Source organism: Trachemys scripta, chromosome 10, assembly GCF_013100865.1.
Source record: "Trachemys scripta elegans isolate TJP31775 chromosome 10, CAS_Tse_1.0, whole genome shotgun sequence".
Classification (NCBI taxonomy): Eukaryota; Metazoa; Chordata; order Testudines; family Emydidae; genus Trachemys; species Trachemys scripta.
The window spans coordinates 83722890-83735296 of NC_048307.1; the positions used below are offsets into that span (position 1 = coordinate 83722890).

At 43.3% G+C, this 12407-nt stretch overlaps 1 long non-coding RNA gene across 1 annotated transcript; it reads right to left on the bottom strand.

The window, feature by feature from the left end:
- Positions 1-6096: 6096 nt before the first annotated feature.
- On the bottom strand, positions 6097-9106 carry LOC117884444. The gene is made up of 2 exons (XR_004647564.1): positions 7340-9106; positions 6097-6925 (listed from the first exon to the last, which is right to left on the bottom strand). It is a non-coding gene; the product is annotated as an uncharacterized LOC117884444 (long non-coding RNA).
- Positions 9107-12407: the final 3301 nt, after the last annotated feature.

A 12407-nucleotide genomic window follows, 5' to 3' on the forward strand; every position in this document is an offset into this window, starting at 1 on the left:
GGCGGACTCCCAGGGCCCGCCCCACCCCGCCCCGCCCCCGGGGGCGGGGCAGGGAAGCGCTGAGGCCCCGCGAGGACATGCCGGGGGGGCGCGCGGGTCCCGCCAGGAGCTCGGTCCCGGGGCTCGCGTGAGAGCCCGGCCCGGCCCGGCCGCCTCTGGCAAGGGCCCGCGTGAGGGGAGGGAGCCCGTGTGGGGCAGGACTTGGGGGGCGGGGGGTCAGACCAGGTGATCCAGCTCCTGGCTAAGGGAGCCTGGGGGACCCCCTCCCTGCCCCGCCTGGCTAAGAGCCATGGATCGACCCATCCGCCATGAACTTATCCAGTTCTCTTTTAAACCCTGTGACAGACTGGGCTTTCACAACATCCCCTGGCAAGGAGTTCTACAGGTTAACTGGGCGCTGTGTGAACAAATACTTCCTTTTGTTTGTTTTAAACCTGCTGCCTGTTAATTTCATGTGGTGACCCCTCGTTCATGTGTTATGAGGAGTAAATAACACTTCCCTATTTACTTTCTCCACACCAGTCATGATTTTATAGACCTCCATCATATCCCCCCTGAGCCGTCTCTTTTCCAAGCTGAAAAGTCCCACTTTTATTAATCTCTCCTCACCCCCTAATCATCTTTGTTGCCCTTGTCTGAAGCTTTTCCAGTTCCAATTTGGAGGCAGGAAGCAGCAATGAGGGGCTGGAAGCAGGGGAGGATGTTGAGGTTCCTGCAGTTGGGGGAAGTTTCTGGGTGGGGGCCGGACACAGTCCCAGCCACTCCTTGCAGGGGAAGAGGTAATCCCATCCTCCCCTGCCCCCAGCCCGGTCAGGACTAGCAGCTGATCCCACCTCAGGGTAGGAGCCACTGGCTGGGGTGTCCCCAGCCCTGCAGTGATTTACTTCTCCGCTGGCTGCTCTGGGTACCTGAAATGATCAACCTGCACAGCTAGGGAGTGGTGCGTAACTGCTCTTGCAGCTTCCCTTTGATTCCCTGTCAGAGTCATTTTTCTGCAGAGAAGCAAAGAAATCTGCAGGGGACATGAATTCTGCACATGTGCAGTGGCACATAATTCCCCTAGGAGTAGGATTACCATACGTCCAGTTTTTCCCGGACATGTCCGGCTTTTTGGTAATCAAACCCCTGTCCGGGGGGAATTTCCAAAAGCTGAACATGTCTGGGAAAAATACTCCCTGGCTTACCTTACAGCGAGCGCCAGGGGCTGCTGTGCTACCTGATTCCTGGGCTCCGTAAGAGCCGAGCTGCCCGAGCACTACCGGCTTCATGGTTTGCTGGGCAGCCTCCAGCCCCTGCGCCTCCAGCTGGGCACTTCCCCTCCCGGGCTCCAGCTGTGCTGGGGAAGCGCCGGCCGGGGGCACAGGATATGGGGGCTGCCCAGCAAACCATGAAGCCGGTAGCGCTTGGGCAGCCCTTTCCGAGTGGCTGGGAGTGGGAAGGAGGAGGGGGAATGCGGGGCGCTGGGGGGGGGGGGCGGAGTTAGGGCGGGGACTTTGGGGGAGGGGCGGGGCTAGGGGCCCATGGAGTGTCCTCTTTTTTTTATTTTTTAAATATGGTAACCCTACCTAGGAGTATCCTTTTCATTTATCAACATTGAATTTCATCTGCCATTTTCTTGCCCAGTCACCTAGTTTTGAGAGATCCTTTTGTAGTCTTCACAGTCTGCCTGGGACTTAACTATCTTGAGTAGTTTTGTATCATCTGAAAATTTTGTCACCTCACTGTTTACCCCGTTTTCCAGATCATTTATGAATATGTTGAATAGGACTGGCTGGGGGCTGGGCCGGGCCAAGGGCGGGGCTCCTCTCCCCGGCATTTCTGGCAGGCCTGTGCCGGACCAAGGGAAGGGCTCCTCTGCCCCAGCAAGTCCGGGGCAGATCAATGCTGGGGTCAGCAGGGAGAGGCGCCTCTCCCCCGGCCGTGGCAGGTCTACACAAGGGCTGGCAGGGAGGGGCGCCTCTCCCCACCACGGCAGCTCCACGCTGGGGCCGGTGGGAAGGAGTGTCTCTCCCCGCCCCAGCACTGAGCCCTTGGGTGGGGCTTACTAGGCAGCTGTGCGGCCATAAATCTTAGAGGGAACTTAGGTCTCTAGGGGAAGTGAGGGGGTCTCTGGGGTAGTATGGAGGGGATCCTGTCTGGGTTTGGGTCCCTCTGTTGACCAGTGCTTTGAAAGGGCTAGGAGAGAGCTCCCCACCTAGTGGGAGGAAGGGGGCAGCAGGGTTCTCTCTGGGTCGCTTCTGGCCTTAGCTAGACTAGGATAAAAAGTGTGATATAAGAGCACATTCACTAAAATGTTCTGACTAGTGGCTGAAAGGTCTGTAGCTAAGGCACACAGCCTTTAATATATGCTGAGCTGGTGGGGTTAAATTCAGGAGGGGAGCATAGGCTACAACATGGCTTCATGCATGTTCTCCTGCACTATCTACACTGTAGTCAGAGTGATGTGATGGCAGCACATGTAGATGTACCAGAGCGAGCTTTGATTTAGTACAGTCCGACCCCAACTCTTGAGTACACGCTTGGGCAGCTAGTGCAAGCCAGCACTTATATAGCCTTAGATGACTGTTATTTTTAGTGCATAAGCTCAGCAGAATTAGTGCATGTAATGTCCCCCGGAGCTGGAAGTCACACCTTCCAGGCACTGTGTAGACATACCCTTTGGGTGAATCTATAAAACAAAGTGTTTTGTCTTTTTTATTACAGAGTAAAATCCTAAGTCTGGTCTGCACACACTTCTTGGGCCGGTAATACTATTTTTTTTTTTAAACCAAAACATTTATACTAGTGTAACTCCTGATGAATACAGTTATAACAGTTAAAAAGGTGCCTTACACAGGTACACCACTACCTCGATACAACGTGACCCCATATAACACGAATTCGGATATAATGCAGTAAAGCAGTGCTCCGGGGGAGAGGGGGCGGGGCTGTGTACTCCAGTGGATCAAAGCAATAGAACGCGGTTTCACCTATAACGCGGTAAGATTTTTTGGCTCCCGAGGACAGCGTTACATCGAGGTACAGGTGTATAGCTTATTCTCCTTCCCTACAACTGCCTTGTCCACTCTAGGATTTTACTGTGTGTTAATTAGTTAACATGTAGTAACACAGTAAAAAAAAAAAAAATTTTCTAGTTAAGACAAGGACTCTATGTCTATTTAGACTGTAACCTTTTGGTAATATACATATAGTAACAGCAAAAGGTATGCAAGTCGCATGCATTGTTTTATTTCATTTATATATAATGGAATGTCTAAAAGGGCAGGAAATAGACAAAGCAAATGGAGAAGCAATGGAAACAATGTAATATGATAAAAGCTGGAACAAATTATGAAAAAAATCTTAAAGCCATTAAAAGAGTATACAAGTTAACATATTAAAATACATACTGGAGAAATTCGTCCCTACTGCAAACAGCTGCGACTTATATAAACTCCTCTAGGAGTGCACCCACTTACACCAGATTTCTCTCTTCTTTTTCTAAAAAAGAAACATTTAAATGCAATCCACAGTGTTTTGAAAATGCTTTCCTCTATTAAACATATTTATACAGTACTCAAGCAGAGTAAAATGCAAACAATAAACAGCATGAATGATGAAAATAAATTAAGACTGCTAAAGTTCTTTTAGACTTACCATCCTGTGCTGTGATCCAGTCAATTCTAAAACAACTAATCAGGGCTGAGCAGTGTCTGGGTTAGTACTAGGCTGGGAGAGATCCTAGGAACACACAGGTGCTCTGGAAAGTGGAATTGATGATTTAGTAAAGGGCATTGGTTCAGTACTGACTCAGTGGGAAGAGTGCCACCTACTGTGCTTCTGTGGGTACAGTCATTTGCATGAAGGTCTTGACTAGTGCTTAAAGATTTCATTTGCAGTGTTGTAGCTGTGTTGGTCCCAGGATATTAGAAAGACAAGATGGGTGAGGTAATAGCTTTTACTGGACCAGCTTCTGTTGGTGAAAGAGAGACGCTTTTGAGCTGCTCTGTGCATGTCAAAAGCTTGTCTCTTTCACCAACAGACGTTGGTCCAATAAAAGCTACTACCTCACCTACTTTGTGTCTCTAAAGATCTCATAGCACTTTGCAAGACAAGGGGGTTAACGCCCATGTCTTCGCTGAATTCAAACTGAGCATTTGCATCTTTCTTCTGAAATTCTATGTGTTTAAATTGGATTTCATATTCTTCACTTCCTGCCTTAGACTGTTGGCAGCATTGATGTATGCAGTTAAACAACTGTTACATTTCAGACTAGAATTGGTTGTATTTTATGTAATATGTTGCATTTGATTATTTTTAAAGCACACAGAGATCCTTCAGGATGCAAGGGGATCTTTAAATCTAAAATATTATTTAATAATCTAAAATATTATTGACAGGTAAGGAATTTTTAATGCAATTTTTATCTTGACAGTGCCATTTTTGACTTTTTAAAGGTGAGTGGATCATATATGTCTTCTTAGAAGCAATGCAGTGCTGTTTGTAAGCTCTTAGTTGTTGAGCTCTATTTTCAAGTGTGCTGAGAGACATGCTTTTGATACTAAATTGAACAAATTATTAAACTAGAGATAAATTTGAAGTAAACCACCTAGTATGAGAATCATCGTTTGACACTAACCATTTTAATTAACCATTTTTTTCAAGTCCTCCTAGAAGCAGTGTCCAGAGGCACCTGGAAATCGGCTTATACAGGAGCGTGTAATTGCAGTTGGTAGTTTATACTGCTTGATTTGTCATTTGAGAGTCTTTAGCAGAATACTTTTTGGCTAATCATCATATATGTACTTGGCATGTGCAGAGTAAAAAAAAAAAAAACCAAAGCTAGCCCAGAAAAAACAATTTATGCCATTCTTTAAAAACAAATCCAACTTTTATAAACATAAATTATATGCTAGGTTTCAACTCAATAAAAATTAGCTAGCCATCCCTGCTGACTACCCCTGCTGACTACCCGTGCTGAGGTGTATGGGTCTAGAATGGGTTCAAGATAACATCTGAGTCAAAGACAGAGAAACAATCTGCCGGTTTGAGTGATTGCTACCCTCATGTAAGGTTCTGTCCTATAAAAATACAATCCTATCAACCTCCAACCTAGAGCAACAGACACCTTCCACCAGGAGCTCCCTGGGTATATCGCCCTCAACTAAAGGCAAAGCTCATTCCTCTAAAAGATTGAGGATAAGAGCTACAATCCCACCGCAGAGAAAGGCGATTAAAAAGAAACAGTCTTCTGCCAGGTAGCTGTCCTCGGTGCCAACCATCCTGTGGGTCAGCACCTTTGCGGCACTGGGCACTTCTGGTACCATGACCTTTGCTGAGTCATCGGAAGGACAAGGAGTCAAGACACATAACCTCCCTAACCTGACAGTGCAAATACGAATACCAACCAGGTCTTTGGCCACCGATTACACCCTTTTTACTATGTCTGGGAATCAATCACTACAGACTAGGGCTGTCAAGCGATTAAAAAAATCAATCGCGATTAATTGCACTGTTAAACAATAATAGATTACCATTTATTTAAATATTTTTGGATGTTTTATACATTTTCAAATATATTGATTTCAGTTATAACATAGAATATACAAAGTGTACAGTGCTCACTTCACATTTATTTTTTATTACAAATATTTGCACTGTAAAAAACAAAAGAAATAGTATATTTCAATTCACCTAATAACAAATACTGTAGTGCAATCTCTTTATAATGAAAGTTGAACTTACAAATGTAGAATTATGTACAAAAAAAATAACTGCATTCAAAAATAAAACAATGTAAAACTTTAGAACCTATAATTCCACTCAGTCCTACATCAGTCAATCGTTCAGACAAGTTTACAGGAGATAATGCTGCCCACATCTTGTTTACAATGTCACCTGAAAGTGAAAATAGGCATTCTCATGGCACTGTTGTAGCCAGCATCGCAAGATATTTACGTGCCAGATGCGCTAAAGATTCATATGTCCCTTCATGCTTCAACCACCATTCCAGAATACATGCGTCCATGCTGATGGCGGGTTCTGCTCGATAACGATCCAAAGCAGAGTGGACATATTAGTCAGATGCCACCAGCAGAAGGTTGATTTTCTTTTTTGGTGGTTCGGGTTTTCAGTATTGCGTGTTCCCCTTCAGCCTCTCCTCGGCTCCGAGAATGTTCTCAAAGGTTTTGTCAGTAGTGTCAGTATCTACGTCATCAGGCTATCATGGTATTCCCATACTTCAACTATTGGCTACTCGGGGTTGATCCTACCAAGAAGTGTTTTCTGCCCCAAGGACAGTGTTCACTCTCTTTTTGGACCTGTGCCTTCAGCTGAACATGGAAAAATTAACACTAAATCCCGTTCAGGACATACAATTCATAGGGGTGCCCTTGGATTCCCTAACATCCATGGCATCTCTTCCCTTGGAGAGATTCCGGACTTTATCAAGCCTTGTCAAAATGACTCGGGATAGCCCCCAGACCTTCAACTTCTGGGTCACCTTCATGATACAGCATGTGAGGTTACGCCTCTGCTTTTTCCAGGGGTGTCTCAGAACAGTTTATTCACCAAACAGACAGAGTCTAGGCAAGTAGGTGTTGGTCCCCCAGCATGTAAAATATTCCCTAGATTGGTGGAAGATTCATCACAGTGTAGGGACAGGGGTCCCCTTCCTCTAACGGGTGTCGACAGTAACCATAACCACGGATACATTTCTGTTTGGATCAGAGAGAACAGAGGGGTGCATCTTGGCTCTCTAACAATCCAGGGCAGATGGTCAGCCTGAGACCACCCTCTATATCAACCGTCTGGAGATCAGAGCTGTCGGAAATTCCTGTCTTCATTTCCTTCCTCTCATCAGACACAGATCCATCAAAGTCATGACAGACAACATGGCTTGCTTGTTTTATATCAAGAGGCACGAAGAGGCAAGATCACCTTCCCTCTGTGCAAAGGCAATAAAATGAGTGGAGTTGGTTCATAAAGTATCACTTAAGAATCTTAGCAACAAGGCTGCCCAGCATACAGAATGTCACAGCTGACATGCTCAGCAAGTGCTTCTTCCAAGACTACAAATGGGAGTTGGATCCCAGGTTCTGGCTGGAATCTTTTGGGCTTAGGAGTTTCCACAAGTAGACCTTTTTGCCACAACTACAAACAAAAAATGCCACCTATTTTGTCCAGGGGGGCGGGTTGGATCACAATTCTCTGGGGGAGGCCTTCCTCCTGCCATGGACAAAGAAGCTGTTTATACCTTCCCTCCAATGCTTCTCATCCTCAAGACAATAAGATCAAACAGGACAAGGCCAGAGTCATTCTGATAGCCCTGACATGATCAAAGCAAGCATGGTTCCCTTACCTGTTTCATCTTGCTCTCTAGCTGATAAATCTCCCAACTGCTAATTTCCTCTCCCAGCACTCTGGTCCTCTGATGCATCCCGACTTGGGAATTCTTTGCCTGAAAGGTCGTTCCTTGATGGTTCATGGGGCTAGAGTCATTCTGCTCTGTGAGATATAACACATACTATTAAATAGTAGAAAAGTTCCCACCAGAACTACTTACCTTCAAAAGTAGACAAAAATTTGGCCACTGATGTGAACTCCACAATGCTGCTCCCGAATCTGCCCCGCTTCCGTTCATCCTCAAGCACCTGCTATATCTTAAGAAATCAGGATGTCCCATAATTCCCTCAAGGTTCGTCTGGTGGCCCTAACATCCTTTCAGACTACTATTGAGGGTTTTTCTCTGTTTCCTCACCTCACAAACGCAAGATTTATAAAAGGTCTGGGGAATGTCTTCCCAGAGATAAAGGTTCCTACCCCTGCCTGGGACCTGAACTTGTTTCTCAAAAGCCTCAGAAAATCTTGTTGAACTGACGTTCACCTGCTCCTTATTGGATTTATCTAGTAAAACAGCCTTCCTAGTGACTATTAACTCACACTGCGGAGTCAGAGAGATTGGGGCCTTAATGGCAGACCTCCTCCCCCGCTTCACAATATTCTACAAGGATCAGGTTTCTACCTAAAGTAACTTCCGAATTTCATCTGAAACAGATCATATACCTACCAGTTTTCTTTCCCAAACCACATACTTCCAACTCTAGATGTCAGGAGGGCATTATCCTTCTTTCTGGATAGAACTAAACCATTTCGTAAATCCACTGGACTCTTTGTTTTGATTGCAGACAGGTCTGCCATTTCTACCCAGAGACTTTCTAAATGGATTTCCAAGTGTATTGTAGTATGCTACTATAGTATCGACAGTCCATCTCTACCGGTGCACTTGACTAGATCACAATCTACCTCTATGGCTCTCCTTAAAAATGTTCCTATTTCAGAGGTCTGCAGAGCCGCTACATGGTCTCTGGTGCATGTCTTCTCTCTAGACACAATGTCCTGGTTGATGCCTCCAGATCTGACACTACATTTGGCAAGGCAGTTCTCGCCTCTGTGATGGACTCCATTCCGAATGCCCCCACTCCTCCTTCTGGGAATACTTCTTGGGAGTCACCAAGGATGGATCACCCATAGGGACCCTACTCAAAGATGAAAGAGAGGTTACTCAACCTGTGCAGTAACTGTAGTTCTTCAAGATGTATCCCCCATGGGTGCTCAACTACCCACCCTCCTTCCCCTCTGCTTTGGAGTTTCTTCTGAGACTCAGTCGTGCAGAAGGAACTGAGGGAGTGGTTTGCCTGTGCAATTTGACATAGCCTCGGTGCAGGGCATGAGGATACCAACGGCATGTGCGTGGGCCGAACAGACACTGCTAATGAAAATCTCCAATCAAGAGTGGAGCACCTATAGAGGAACACATCTCACAGAACTTCAGTTACTGCACAGGGTAAGAAACCTCTATTTATTCACTGTGACCCCACATCCTTTTCAGAATCACAAGTTATACATCTAAGAACAAAGAATGTAAGTCACATTTACAGAACACAATCCTACAACCTATGAATGTGGCCAACATTGTTTGTTCCTAGTTGTATAACCTTTCATTTTCCTACATGAATGTATCTTTTTACCTGTATCTGTCTTGTCAAGTGTACCCTCCTCAGAGTGAGGACTGTGAAACTACATCTTGTACAGCACTGAATACATTATTATCATTTAAATATTTTCTGTGGTTGAATCTATTTAAATATAGATGTGTGAGCTTTTGGAAAACATCATGTTTGAATTGATTTTCCTTGCTGTGATTTTTAAAAGCATACTGTCTTTTTGACTACCTGTAAAGATGATGGATGTGCTCTTTCACTACCTCTTTCTCTGTGGCGTCACTTGAAGTGAGAGATTAAAAATAGTCTTGGAAAATTAAAATAATGTGAAATTTCTTCTTCCTCCAAAGACAAATTAGATGAATTATCAGTCTGGCTTTTAACAACTGGAAGATGCTCTGAAGATCTATTTGAATCAGTTGGAGAAAAAAAGACCTCAAAATACATGGTTTCCTCTTTGTTGTCCATTTACCTAGTATAGGAGCAGAAGTAATAGAAGCAAAGACATAACTAAATGTTAACACCATCAAGTTCAAACACATTTTCATACGCTCCATGGTAGGAGTCATCTTTATGAGACTACCGTGAAATATTGGGGGGAGAAGGGGCCATTGTTAATTATAAAAATACTATGCACTTCTATAGCACATTTCACCCCAGGACCTCAAATTGCTTTAAAATGTCCAAGTATTATTCCCCTTTTACAGATGGGCAAGCTACAGTATAGACAGACAAAATAATTTGCCCAACATCACTTGCTGCATCAGTGGCAGAATTATGAGTTTCTGACTTCAGTTTCCTCCCATCTCCTAGACCACATGCTCTCATTTAATATAAATGCTTTCCATATCTAAAGATTCCTGCTTAGAAGATAAGATAGAGCTTTATGTGAATAATTCTGACCTATGATAGTTTTTACAAAAGATATGCGTTGGACCATGTACAATATATAACATCAGAATCAAATCAAGACTAACCAAAATGAACCAGCTATAACAATTTTATCAGATAAAGTACATGTATTTGGTATTTTTTTCTTGTTTGATCTCCATTACTGACTTTAAATATATATATATATATATATATTTTCCTCCAATTTTAGAGCCTAAAAGTTACATAAAATCCATATTCTGAAGAAAACTGTTTCTGCAGCGAGTGTAGGCAGGAAGGGCATTTGCTGATAAATGCCAGCTGAAAGAATTAATATAGGCTAAAAATCCCAATATAGTAGCTAAAACAAATATTTAATACAAATCTTGTGATTCTTAGCACTAGCAGTGTTGTCACAAGCAGCACAAATTGGTAGATCAGTTCTCTCTATAAAAATACTTACTCAGGATTCAGCACTTCTCAGTACCAGAATTGACACAAGGATCAACCAAAACAAAATAAATTGTTTCACGTGTTACCATCAAGATTAACAAGCTAAAAATTGATGTGCTTCAACAGTGGACCAAGTCAATAAATCTTCACCTTCATCAATCTGTCCTTGCTTGCTCCCCCACAAGAAAAGAAAAAAAGATTGCAGCCTGTGCTGAAAAATATGAACAGCATAATGAGATATTTAATTTATAGTATACAAAATGATACACCTATGCTATTTCCTATCAGATACACACTGGTTCATTTAAAGTTTTTTTTTAAATATTCAGTATCAGGAACAATGGTGTAAATCTGGAGTGACACATTGTTAGTCTAAGCAGTCCTTGAGTGCATCCCTTTAGTTTCTCCTAGACAGTCTGTAATGTTGAAACCTAACCTCAGGTGAATGACGTCAGTGTGTTTATTATTCCTTCTTTCAGAAGAAATACTTTTCCTTACATATTTATGTAGATTGTAAGCCCTCATCTTTCTTCTAGCATGGAAAGCACCATTCACACTTACGATTTTATACAAACTTGTATAGTCAGGGACGGATTAATGATAAAGGGATGCTAATCCATTAGAATCACTTCCCCCCTAAAAAAAAGAAAAAAACAACAACTTTGAGGCACCTCTCCCTCCCCTAGACAAATAGTTGCCTTTCTCCCAAAAGAGGAAGTTTAGCCTACCTCAGAAGGCAGCTGGCCAACATCAGTCAGCTGTGCATGGCGGTCTGGTACCCTACCTCTGTGGCTCTCGACCTTTCCAGACTACTGTACCCCTTTCAGGAGGCTGATCTGTCCTGCGTACCCCAAGTTTCACCTCACTTAAAAACTACTTGCTTACAAAATCAGACATAAAATACAAAAGCATCACAGCACTCTCTAATTGGAAAATTGCTTTTCTCGTTTTTGCCATAGAATTATAAATTAGATCAATTGGGAATATAAATACTGTATTTACATTTAAATGTACGGTATATAGAGCAGTATAAACAAATCATTGTCTGTATGAAATTTTAGTTTGTACTGACTTCGCTAGTGGCTTTTATGTAGCCTGTTGTAAAACGAGGCAAATATATAGATGAGCTGATGTATCCCCTGGAAGACCTTTGCATACCTCCAGGGGTGTGTGTACCCCTGGTTGAGAACCACTGCCCTCCCTCATTGCTCCATCTGGGTCCTTTTTGAGCAGGGCCTAGATCCGAAGCTCTTGCATTAATCTACCTCTGTGTCAGTCTTTAAGTAGTTTAAAAAAATCTTTAAGGGATTAATTGCTTTTATATAACCAGAATGATTGTAGACTAGTTGGATGGCGTGCTTCCCCAGGCCACATATATAGACATCATTTCCACACTAGAAAAATGCTGCAGCTTTTCAAGTCTTACTATCAATGGAATAAAAAAAACATTGTGATTGCTTTCTCTCTGCACCTGCTGAGACTGTAGAAACACAACTTGTCAGTCTGAATTTGTACAGGAAAACAAGTAGACAGACTTGGGTCACTTTTTGTTTTTTAATTGGTAGCAGGTTTAATGTCTACGTACATGATATGGGTAGTGTTATCCTATTAAGCATCTTTTATCTCGATCTAGTATTTTATATTTCAATAATTTTGAAGTTTATTAGTTTAACAAATAATAATAATGGCGTCTGATGAAGTGGGCATTCACCCACGAAAGCTTATGCTCCAATACTTCTGTTAGTCTTAAAGGTGCCACAGGACCCTCTGTTGCTAGTTTAACAAAGGCTTCTCTAATAGGGTTTACCAGTCCAGCCACACAGCTGCCATCAAGGAGTACTTGGCGCTGCTGTGGGATGGAAGAGGGTGCAAAGTCACCTATTCCATTCCCCCAATTCCATTCTGTGCTAGTTGTCCCCAATCACAGGGGAAGGATAGTACCTTAGTCACAGATCACAGGGACCCACTATGGCTCTGCAACTCAAGAATCCTATGAAAGGGAGACCCTCTATTGATTGGATCCACTGGATTTAGGAATGCTTTGCACCAATGGAGCGGTGCAAAATAGATTGTGTGCTGCCCCAGATTGGGGCCACTTAAGGG